The following is a 12022-nucleotide window of genomic DNA, read 5'->3' as shown; positions in this document are numbered from 1 at the left end:
TGGAAATAAGTATTTGATCCCTTGCTGATTTTGTAAGTTTGCCCACTGACAAAGACATGAGCAGCCCATAATTGAAGGGTAGGTTATTGGTAACAGTGAGAGATAGCACATCACAAATTAAATCCGGAAAATCACATTGTGGAAAGTATATGAATTTATTTGCATTCTGCAGAGGGAAATAAGTATTTGATCCCCCACCAACCAGTAAGAGATCTGGCCCCTACAGACCAGGTAGATGCTCCAAATCAACTCGTTACCTGCATGACAGACAGCTGTCGGCAATGGTCACCTGTATGAAAGACACCTGTCCACAGACTCAGTGAATCAGTCAGACTCTAACCTCTACAAAATGGCCAAGAGCAAGGAGCTGTCTAAGGATGTCAGGGACAAGATCATACACCTGCACAAGGCTGGAATGGGCTACAAAACCATCAGTAAGACGCTGGGCGAGAAGGAGACAACTGTTGGTGCCATAGTAAGAAAATGGAAGAAGTACAAAATGACTGTCAATCGACAAAGATCTGGGGCTCCACGCAAAATCTCACCTCGTGGGGTATCCTTGATCATGAGGAAGGTTAGAAATCAGCCTACAACTACAAGGGGGGAACTTGTCAATGATCTCAAGGCAGCTGGGACCACTGTCACCACAAAAACCATTGGTAACACATTACGACATAACAGATTGCAATCCTGCAGTGCCTGCAAGGTCCTCCTGCTCCGGAAGGCACATGTGACAGCCCGTCTGAAGTTTGCCAGTGAACACCTGGATGATGCCGAGAGTGATTGGGAGAAGGTGCTGTGGTCAGATGAGACAAAAATTGAGCTCTTTGGCATGAACTCAACTCGCCGTGTTTGGAGGAAGAGAAATGCTGCCTATGACCCAAAGAACACCGTCCCCACTGTCAAGCATGGAGGTGGAAATGTTATGTTTTGGGGGTGTTTCTCTGCTAAGGGCACAGGACTACTTCACCGCATCAATGGGAGAATGGATGGGGCATGTACCGTACAATTCTGAGTGACAACCTCCTTCCCTCCGCCAGGGCCTTAAAAATGGGTCGTGGCTGGGTCTTCCAGCACGACAATGACCCAAAACATACAGCCAAGGCAACAAAGGAGTGGCTCAGGAAGAAGCACATTAGGGTCATGGAGTGGCCTAGCCAGTCACCAGACCTTAATCCCATTGAAAACTTATGGAGGGAGCTGAAGCTGCGAGTTGCCAAGCGACAGCCCAGAACTCTTAATGATTTAGAGATGATCTGCAAAGAGGAGTGGACCAAAATTCCTCCTGACATGTGTGCAAACCTCATCATCAACTACAGAAGACGTCTGACCGCTGTGCTTGCCAACAAGGGTTTTGCCACCAAGTATTAGGTCTTGTTTGCCAGAGGGATTAAATACTTATTTCCCTCTGCAGAATGCAAATAAATTCATATACTTTCCACAATGTGATTTTCCGGATTTAATTTGTGATGTGCTATCTCTCACTGTTACCAATAACCTACCCTTCAATTATGGGCTGCTCATGTCTTTGTCAGTGGGCAAACTTACAAAATCAGCAAGGGATCAAATACTTATTTCCACCACTGTATATATATATGGGCATAATTGAATGAAAACGTCTATCTCCATGGGCGTTTATCTCCGAGAACGGGTCCGTGAAGGGGCGGACCGAACCGTATTTTCGAAAAAAATAGACATCCATGTTTTATTCGACAATTTGTGAGCTGGGCGTTTTTGTTTTTCAGTAATAATGGAAAATGAAAGCGCCCAGCTCAAAAACGAATAAATCCAAGGCATTTGTTCGTGGGAGGGGCCAGGATTCGTAGTGCACTGGTCCCCCTCACATGCCAGGACACCAACCGGGCACCCTAGGGGACACTTTTACAAAAACAAAAAAAAAGGTAAAAGAGCTCCCAGGTGCATAGCACCCTTCCCTTGTGTGTTGAGCCCCCCAAATCCCCCTCAAAGTCCACTGCCCACAAGTCTACACCATTACTATAGCCCTAAGGGGTGAAGGTGGGCACCTACATGTGGGTACAGTGGGTTTGGGGGGGGGGGGTTGGACGACTAAGCATTAAGCAGCACAATTGTAACAGGTAGGGGGGGATGGGTCCACCTGCCTGAAGTCCACTGCACCCCCTAACAACTGCTCCAGGGACCTGCATACTGCTGCCAGGGAGGTGGGTATGACATTTGAGGGTGAAAATAAAAAGTTGTGAAACATCATTTTTTTGTGGTGGGAGGGGGTTAGTGACCACTGGGGGAGTCAGGGGAGGTCATCCCCGATTCCCTCTGGGGGTTATCTGGTCATTTAGGGCACTTTTTGGGGCCTTATTTGTGGAAAAAACAGGGTCCAGGAAAAGTGCCCTAAATTCTAGCTACAAACGCATACTTTTTTTCCATTATCGGCGAAAGGCGCCCATCTCTCCTCGGCCGATAACCACGCCCCAGTTCCACCTTCGCCACGCCTCTGACATGCCCTTGTCAACTTTGTACGCTTCCGCGATGGAGTGCAGTTGAAAACGTCCAAAATCGGCTTTCCATTATACTGATTTATTCGTTTTTGTGAGCTAAACGTCTATCTCCCGATTTGGGTCAAAATCTAGGCGTTTTTCTCTTTCAATTATAAGGTGGATAGTGTCCTATAAGGTGTGAATGTAAGAAGGTGACATGGCCATGTCCCACCCATGCTCTATGTGTATACTCCCCTTGCCTTACAGCACTTACGTGTTCCCTTATAGAATAGATTACAATGTACTTGTGTGTGTGTGACAGTGAAAGTGCTACTTATGCATACAAGACACACTGCATGTGCCCAGTTATAGAAGTGCTCTACAAATGTATACTAATGAATACACATCCATAATACTTAAGCTTTTGTTTAAATGTTGGGGTTTCAGGATATCTACAATAAATTTTCATGAGATCAGTTTGCATACACTTCCTCCTTGTCGAAATCGCACTTATTGCAATGGTGTTAACATTCTCATTGCATCCATCTACATTTTAAATGACACAAGCTACACTCAATACTATTAATACAAACTGAAAGAAAACGTATCTTTCAATCGTGGGATGCTAACGGCACGTTGTAATCTCTAGTACTGGAGCAGGTTTCTTCTCCCCCTCACCACTAGCCGACGATGGCCAGCGTTTCGTGCCACTGCTTCAGGTTCTAAGTGGCGGGGTTATTTATGAAACAAGCTCTTGCTGACTTCTATGTGCCTTCCTAACCAGAAATGATTGGCATTAAACACTATTCTATAAAGGGTGTGCATTCTCTTAGTGCCAATTCTCTGGTGCCAATTACCACTGCAATATATTTATATACCACTGAAACTACCAGGTTCACAGCAAGTAAAAGAAACCAAAGCAATATATTGAGAAGAATAATATGAACCCAAATAACTGACATTGAACAAATTTTATAAAATATCTTAAAAAGATGAGTTTTCACATTTTTCTTAAATTGAGAATGGGATAACAGTACAGTAAAATAAATATATAAAAATCACTCCTAAGCCTAGATGCTTCAACTGGTAAAAGTTTGTCAAATATTGTAAATCTCTTTACACCCTTAATAGATGGAAAAACAAAAAGTGAATTATGTTATGTTATGTTATGTTATACACTGCTTATATTCTGCAAATGCCACAGATGGTTCAAAGCAGATCACAATAAAAAGAACCAATATAAGACCTGTTACAAATCAACATACACTAACTTAATTAACAATCATCTCAAATAGATTCTGTAAATAAAAATATCTAAAGAACTTTCCTAAAAACATAGTAATCAGGCAAGGTCCAAAGTTGTAGTGTCTTCTGACTCTTGTGTTAGACACAAACCCCCAGATTATGTGTAGTGCAACTTAAATTGCACACACAAATCTGGTTGTATTCTGGATTTACGCATGCAACTTAGTTAACAAGACAATCTGCTCTAATAATTGCCACTTAACAAGCAATTATTGACACTAATTGGCATCAATTAGAATTTACACGCACAACTGTCCAAGGCCCTGTTTACTAAGCCACATTATAGGTGAGTTAGCATCTTTAAAGCGTGTTAAACATGTACACGTGTTAACCATGTAGGCACCTACAATATCCCTATAGACACCTACATGGTTAACGCGCACGCTAATTGTAGGCACGTTAAAAATGCTAACGCACCTTACTAAAAAGGGCCCCAAGTATATTCTGTAATGTGATGTGTCTAAATTCTAAGTCACATAGTTGAAAAGTAGGATGGCCATAGGTGTGTTGTGGGTGTTTTAAAAATCTAGCCGTATTGTTATACAATACGCCCGACCCGCATATAAAATAGGCATCTACATTTACACCAAGTTTTACTTGGTGTAACTGGCTGCAACTAAAGTTATTCATACAGATTGACGCTGGGAGTTTTCTATAAACTGTGCAGGCATATTCTATAAAATTTAGATGTACTTTACAGAATACGTCTAGTCGTATTTTCTGTCTGTGTGGAATTTTCAGGCACCATATGTAGAATCTAGCCCAAAATCTACATGATTTATTGAATAGTTTAGACATTTGTCATTCAGAATTTTGTATAAAAACAGAAACCAGTTTTAAATCCTGGCACCCAAGTTGGGCATGCTGACTTTTCAAAATGTCCCTGATCTGCCCATGCCCCTCTCATGGCTATGCCCCTTTTTGGGTTGTGCACTGTGGGGTCCTTTTACAAAGGCAGACTGAAAATGATTTGCGGTAGTGTAGGAGCGGGTTTTGGGTGCGCACCGATCCATTTTCAGTTTGCCTGTAAAAAAAGCCTTTTTAAAATTTTTGCTGAAAAAGGACGTGCAGCAAAATGAAAATTGCTGCACGTCCATTTTGGGTCTGAGACCTTACTGACAGCCATTGACCTAGTGGTAAAGACTCACGCGATAACCGGGCGGTAGTGACCTACGCACGACAAATGCCTCTTGGTGCGCGTTTGTTCTGTGCATCCAAAAATAAAAAATTATTTTCAGACGCACATGTCGGACACACACCAAAAATGAAATTACCACAAGAGACACATGGTAGCCGTGCAGTAACTCCATTTCGGAGCGCGTTGGGAGCACGTAGACACTTACGCGGCTTAGTAAAAGGGCCCCTAAGGGATTTAGGCACCCAGCGTAACAGAATAGCATGCAGCCAGATGCACACACAAATAGTAACTGGTGCCAAATAACATCAATAATTGGTTGTTTTTATTCAAATATTGATGGTTAACAGCTCATTAGCCAATTAAGCTTTACAAGCATCACAGGTGCATGCCCAAATCTGGGTCCACATAGAATCCAGGGGTAAGTGCCTTTTAAATTTAATCAAATTTAAATTACATTAAATTTGACATTATTAAATTGTCCTCTTCCTCAAAAAGTTTAACTATAACCTACCTGGTTTACTTTAAGCTCACTTGATTTAATCCTTTCCAATCCCTTCCTCAATATTTTAAAACAAAGTCTCTTGTTGTTTTTTGCTGTTTGTCATGTGTTATAAAAGTGGACAAGTAATGCAGTGGTTAAAGCAGCAGACTGACTGCCAAGGAAACCAGGATTCAGTCCCCATGATGTTCTTTGTGGCCTTAAGCAAGCCACTTTACCGTCCATTGCCTCAGTCATACTCTTAAAGGCCTATTTATTGAGCTGTAATGAAACAGTGTTTTACCTCAGAAAAATTACAGCATATTCTTGAGGTAATTTGTTTTGCATTGCTTTGGCTGGAAACACTGCAATTTTCCAGCTGAAGAAACACATAATAATGGACTCAAACTTGAGCCTGATCTCTTTTTAAAGTTACACAAAGAAAACATAAAATGTCCATCCTAGCAAATCCTGGTGGTATAGTGATGAAATACATAACCACCTCATAGTCCCAAAAGGTTGTAAAATGCATAATGTAAAAAATTGCTTTTTCTTATCCTGTTTTCAAAAATTTCAGTGCCCTCACCTACATTTGCACCTATTGCTAAATCACTGGGCCAGTGAGGAGAGAAGCAATCCTCATGACCCTATTTACATGAGATTGACTACATTTACATGTCATGTGCATGGGGAAATGGCCATTTTTTTTCTATTTTCAGTACTAATGGCCACATGCTAATTTTCCCATTAACATGAAGCCATTAGTGCATGAGCACTTACTGACACCTATTTTGTATGTGGTAACCACAGGCTAATCATTTAGCATATGGTGATGTAGCTGTGCTGATTAGCACTGTACATCCCTACCCTCCACCCCTGACTTCTCAATGCTAAAAAAATACATTTTTTTTCCTTTTGAAGTTACAAGCGTTTTCGTACTGCTAAACCTCTGTTCGACAATCTTGAAAGTCTTTGATGAGACCATCCAGCATTTGATACATTTTATTTGGTACTGTCCAAGACGAAATATTGATTCAAAAAATTCTTTACATCACTCAAGATTCCTGATACAGGCCTGCGGCCGAAACACAGTAATGTGTCGAGTCTACAATAATGTTGACTCTTCTTTATATCACCATAGTCTTGGTGTCCTGAAGTCATTGGTCCACTTCCCACTTTGCTTTTCTGTATCTGTACCCCGTGGGATTCTGTGTTCATCCACTCTGTGGAGAGCCCTCAAAGATAACCCAACCCCATCTGCCTCATCTCCAATCACCCCCTCACCACTATTAGCATCACCACATTCAGCAAAACACTTCCATCCTACATCACCACCATTGAATAGCATTATCCCCTGATTAGCATCACATGTGAATATCCATTATTTGGCAAGCTAGGAATCAGAACCCCCATTTTGAACCCTGGCTGGCAATGAGACAGGTGCATCTCAGGATCACTCCTGGCCTACCATTAACTCATCAGGGAAACTTCCCAGTAAGTGTTCCCCTGATCAGCATCACTCCACCTCCCCTTGAAGAGTATTGCCTCTCACCCTAGCCCCGCTGAGGAGCATCACCTATATCATCATCATCATCTCCACCGACACTACACACTTCTAATGAACTCTTATGAAAGTACAATATATGTTTGCCACATGGATTTTTGTAGGTGTCTTATATAAAATCTGGCCCAATACACTGAAATCTTCTGCCTAGTGTACGGCAGTAGCCAAGAAAGCAAACAGGACACTATGAATTATTAGGAAAGGATGTAAAATAAGACCAAGAATATTATAATGCCTCTATATCGCACCATGGTGCAACCTCACCTTGAATATTGTGTTCAATTCTAGTCACAGTATCTAAAAAAAAAAAGATATTGTGGAATTAGAAAAGATTCAACAAAGCGTGACCAAAATGGTAAAGGAGATAAAACTCCTCCTGTATCAGAAAAGGCTAATGAGATGGCTGAGGGGGGATATGACTGAGATCTACAAAATCCTGAGTGATGTAGAATGGTTACAAGTGAATATATTTTCCATTCTTTCAAAAAGTACAAAGGCCAGGGGACACTCAATGGAATTACATAGAAAGACTTTTAAAACAAACAGGAGAAGATATTTTTTTTATCTCAAAGAATAGTTAAACTCTGGAACTCTTTGCCGGAGAATGTGGTAACAGTGGTTAGCATATCTGGGTTTAAAAAAGGCTTGAACAAGTTCCTGGAGGAAAAATCTATAGTTTGTTATTGAGATGGACATGGGGGAAGCCACTACTTGCCCAATGATTGGTAGCATGGAATGATGCTACTCATTAGGTTTTTTGCCAGGTACTTGTGACCTGGATTGGCCACTGTTGGAAGCAGGATACTTTGCTAGGTGGACCATTGCTCTGACTCAGTATGGCTATTTTTATGTTCTTATTAATTTTGGAGGGGGCATGCCATTGACAGAGAGTGGACATTCCCACATTATCTAGCTAGCATGTAAGGATTAGCAAGCGTTAACTGGATAATGCAGGTTTAACTTGGGAGCTAAATAGGAGATGGTAAGTGGTCTCGCATCAGTTTTTGGCGGAACCATGCGCTAATGACAACATTAGAACATGACCTGCAAAAAAGAAAAAGAAAAAGAAAAAAAAAACCTTAAAAATATGCAGTGGTAAATCTGGGCATAGCACGTGGGAAAGTCTCATGTTAGAATGCACTAAGCCGAGATTTCAGCATCTTCTCTCTATATAAAAGGCAACCCCAACGTTCTGAAGCCTCCACGGAAGTTGAGGCGCCCAAGATATCCGGTGTGCCCTGGAGTGTCTGCACCGCCCTCGCGTCAAAACGTCTTGATGTTGAGGGCGGAGCTATAACACTCGAGGGCCGAAATGCAAGGCGAACGCGAACCCCGAACAAGTAACGCAAGTAGCTCCGAGGGACGGAGGAAGGGGGCCCCTTGCTAGCGCCCATTTCATTGCACTCAGAAACGGGCATTTTTTCCTAGTACTTTAATAAAAGGGCCCCTCTGTTTCATTACATTTAAAAAGGTCTCATCAAATTCATATAATTTCATAAAATCTTTAATACCATTCATTTTGGTTAATCAGGCAGGTCATTTTAGAATTTGCTGGATGGTATCCTACTTCTATAGGTTATATTAGTGAATGAACATTAAAAAAAAAAAAAAAAGAAATTAGGAAAATTAGGAAACAAAGTTTCTCTACTTTTCAATCTTTACTAACACCTTAAAGGAAAATAAATACAGTTTCAGCTTCATATTTTATGACCCTCCATCATTATCTTAAGGCCCTAATACAACACTATACCTGCACACCTGCACAATGATTTAGTATTTCAAATTTGCTATAATATCATGTCTGCCCTGAAGGAAACAGCTGGCTCCTTATGCATAGTGTTGGATGCTTTAGGAAACCACATTGGTCTATTTTATGATCTGTTTTGATGATAAATCTCATTATTTGATAGTTTGTCTTAAGTTTACTTAGCGGCTCCTTTTCAAAGCACATAAATTACAAAGTTACATATGTTACTATAGAACTTTATAAGTCTATGTGCTTTGAAAATGAGCACCTTAGTGTTGTGAATGCTATATAGTATCAAGGATGATCAAAGGTAAATACTACTACAGTTCCCAAACTTACAGTTCAAGAGTCACAAAAAGCATTGACAATTGAAACCACAAAATAATAACATTTAGGCCCCTGTTTACACAACCACTCTAGCAGCTAGCGGTGCAGTACGGCCGACACAGCCCATTCACAATTAATATGTAACAAGAATTAATTTCAGTTCTTAATATCCATTAAAACGTTACAAAAATGTTACAGTTCTAATATGATATTTAAAAGCAGGGGAAAAATTGCTCAAAGCATATGCTGTATTTCTAAGCCTTTAAAAGCATGTGCTCCGACCATGTGGTCTCACACAAAGGCTGTGCACATCTAACCTTAAAAAAAAGAATTTTCTCCACCAATTATCTATGAAGATAGTAATATACTTAATTCCTTTTATTCTTGCAATTGCGAATATTATTATCTTCATAGATAATTGGTGGAGAAAATTCTTTTTTTTAAGGTTAGATGTGCACAGCCTTTGTGTGAGACCACATGGTCGGAGCACATGCTCTTAAAGGCTTAGAAATACAGCACATGCTTTGAGCAATTTCCCCCTGCTCTTAAATATCATATTAGAACTGTAACATTTTTGTAACGTTTTAATGGATATTAAGAACTGAAATTAATTCTTGTTACATATTAATTTGTGAAGAATGCGGGCAACGATCCCGCTACCTCTCGCAGGAATGAATCCTAAGGAGCTTAGCCGAGATTGGGTGGCAGAGCCGGTGACGGGAGGCGGGGATGGTGCTGGGCAGACTTATATGGTCTGTGCCAGAACCGGTGGTGGGAGGCGGAGCTGGTGGTTGGGAGGCGGGGATAGTGCTGGGCAGACTTATACGTCTGTGCCCTGAAAAGGACAGGTATAAATCAAGGTAAGGTATACACAAAAAGTAGCACATATGAGTTTATCTTGTTGGGCAGACTAGATGGACCGTGCAGGTCTTTTCTGCCGTAATCTACTATGTTACTATATGTATGTTATGTGTCGGCAATGCCACGCAGCTTTGTAAACAGGAGGGTTAATGTGTTTATTTCTTAATTTTGGTAGAAAATATTATATATACTGATATCCAGTAGGCTAAACCCCCACTAAGAATGAAACATGTCACTTTGGGGCCTATATACCATACTAATGATGTGTTTATGTTTATGCTGTGGGGAAATATACTATTCTAAAGACAAAAATTCCAAATCTGCAGTGCTCGGGGGATTATTTACACGTGTCCCTGTTCACAGGTTTACTGTGTTTGCTGGCAATAAGGATGCTAGACAGAAAAAGTTTTCATGGAGTCCCTGCCTTCTTTTGTATCATTACACTTCATGCAGATCACTCAAGAAAGAATTAGATTGAAGAAGTTGAGGATTTTGTATATAATACTGGTCTTGATACAGTTCTACTGGTTTCCAGTTGAGTATCAAATTTAATATAAAATTCTGCCTATGATTTTTCCGCTTGCATATGCCTTCCAAGCATTTGAATTTTCTCTTGCAACACTCTGGCTCTAATTTTAGATGTACTATTTATAATTTACAAATATAAATACTGACATTTATATATGCAAGAAATTGATTTTAAAAAGTTGGTTTTACATGTATATAATAGCACTATGTGTAGATTGCAAGGGGCTTACTTTGGGTATGGTTTCTAGCAGAGTTTGAGCAGAACCAAAATCTGCACATGTATTCCCTACTTGTGGAAGTGAATGTATGTGTTTATCCTAATAAATCAGTGTCAGGATTTACAGCTGCTCTCTTGCACTTGTAGATTTATAAAAAGAACTCATTGGGGCCAGTGCTCTACAGAAAAAATTAAATTAGAGATATAGAGGGTTATTTTCAAAAGGATGTCCAACACACAATAGGGAAGCAAAAAGAGCAGATCAATCAGTGGTATAGTTGAAACTTTTATTATAAAATAATCACCCGACACAGACTGTGTTTTGCCCACAAGGGTTGCGTCAGGGGCTCTAAAATAGCAAATAATAATAAAATAAATTAAAAACATATATAAAACCACAAATAATACACATAGATACATATTGTGTCAATTGAATAAATGAACATGATATTTGGAAGGGAAAAGGGTCATCCAAGTCAAAACATTCCAAATGGACGTCCATCTCACATGTATTTTTCAACAGGATACAGCCTGAGATGGGTGTCCATGTGCTGGAAACATTCAGCATGAACATCCATTTTACAGACTGAAACATCCAAATCTTGAATGGGAGAAAACTACTAGGGACATGAGCATCAATACAGCAGCACTCTTAGAAAATCTGCTTTAACTTTTTTTTGCTGTTGTTAAATTGTGAGCTTTCTAGGAACATAAAAAATACCAATTGTATTTTTTTAAAATTTTTGTTACATTTGTACCCCGTGCTTTCCCACTCATGGCAGGCTCAATGCGGCGGGCAATGGAGGGTTAAGTGACTTGCCCAGAGTCACAAGGAGCTGCCTGTGCCAGGAATTGAACTCATCTGAATGTACACCACTTCAATATCCTTCAGGCTTGTAGCTATCTTATATATTTAGGTATAATATGTATTTTTCTGTTTCTGGAGAATTAAAAACAAAAGAGCACAATTTGGATTAGATCCTAGGTCCCCTGGTTTACAGTCCACTATACTAACCACTAGACTACTCCTCAAACCTGCTTCCTGCTCTGCTAAGAATGCCTAACACTTGAAGCTGTCATAGAACCCTGTATCCAGCTTCCAGTTTTACATTTAAGGGAGAGAGAGAGGAAAACAGCAATATCTGAGGGATTAAGGAGGTGCCATGTCTTAATCCCTCTAGCAGACAGCTGCTCAATCAGAGCACCTTTCTATATCCTGGACATTCCTGAAACAGGTCAAAATAAGGATGTCCTTCTTTTTAGATATGGACATTCCTTCCCCTTCACTGTTGGATATCCAGATTTCAGAAACTCTCTAGACTCACCCAAACACACCCATAACATGCCTCTTTGCTATTTTGACATACTGCAGTGTTGGGTGTCCCTATTCTGCATTTGCACAAT

Source organism: Microcaecilia unicolor, chromosome 3, assembly GCF_901765095.1.
Source record: "Microcaecilia unicolor chromosome 3, aMicUni1.1, whole genome shotgun sequence".
NCBI lineage: Eukaryota > Metazoa > Chordata > Amphibia > Gymnophiona > Siphonopidae > Microcaecilia > Microcaecilia unicolor.
The sequence above is the reverse complement of the archived record's forward strand: the minus strand, read 5'-3'. Positions refer to the sequence as shown.